General features: G+C 54.0%; 1 non-coding gene across 1 annotated transcript, besides 1 other annotated feature; it reads left to right on the top strand.

Moving 5' to 3' along the window:
• Positions 1 to 136: 136 nt before the first annotated feature.
• Tc00.1047053497201.10 lies at positions 137 to 248 on the top strand. Its single transcript, XR_008255102.1, has one exon. It is a non-coding gene; the product is annotated as a spliced leader RNA (transcript).
• Positions 249 to 270: a microsatellite.
• Positions 271 to 744: the final 474 nt, after the last annotated feature.

The raw sequence follows: 744 nt of genomic DNA, 5'->3' as shown, positions 1-744 counted from the left end.
CGGGGCCGACATCCCGGACCCTGACCCCTCCCCAGTGTGGCCTGGGAGGGGGGGGGGGGGTTTTTGTACACGGTCCCAAGTGCCGCGAAGGACCCCTCATCAAAATTGAAAACCGTTGTGGAACACAACTCCTTTCAACTAACGCTATTATTGATACAGTTTCTGTACTATATTGGTACGCGAAGCTTCCAACCCGCCTTTGGCGGTTATGTTTGGTCAATTTTTTTTGACCGGGGTTTACGGACCCCTTTTTTTTTTTTTTTTTTTTTTGTGGGTCTGTCCGCCATATCCATATACCCCTATATATATATACCCATATATATATAGCCCCGTACCCCCTCGTGCGGCTGCCCCCCCCCCCCCACGTTGCGTGTCCGCCACCTCCTTCGGGCCCCCTCATTTTCGCTTCATGGCTGCTATTGCCTGCATCTTTGTTTTGTTTTGTGTTTTCTCCGTCTCGTTCCTTTTATTCGCCTTTTTTCCGCGTATGCCGCGCTTCTTCCTGTGTTTTCCGGTGTTTTTGCTTTGCTCGCACACTCGGCTGCATTTGCTGTTCCACACTCGCCATGTGCGTCTTTTCCGCCCCCTGACGCCGTCCACGGCGCTATCCCGGGGCCGACATCCCGGACCCTGACCCCTCCCCAGTGTGGCCTGGGAGGGGGGGGGGGGGTTTTTGTACACGGTCCCAAATGCCGCGAAGGACCCCTCATCAAAATGAAAACCGTTGGGAACACAACTCCTTCA

This window comes from Trypanosoma cruzi (genome assembly GCF_000209065.1).
Source record: "Trypanosoma cruzi strain CL Brener chromosome Unknown tcruzi_1047053497201, whole genome shotgun sequence".
Classification (NCBI taxonomy): Eukaryota; Euglenozoa; class Kinetoplastea; order Trypanosomatida; family Trypanosomatidae; genus Trypanosoma; species Trypanosoma cruzi.
This window is presented reverse-complemented; position numbering and strand designations above follow the sequence as displayed.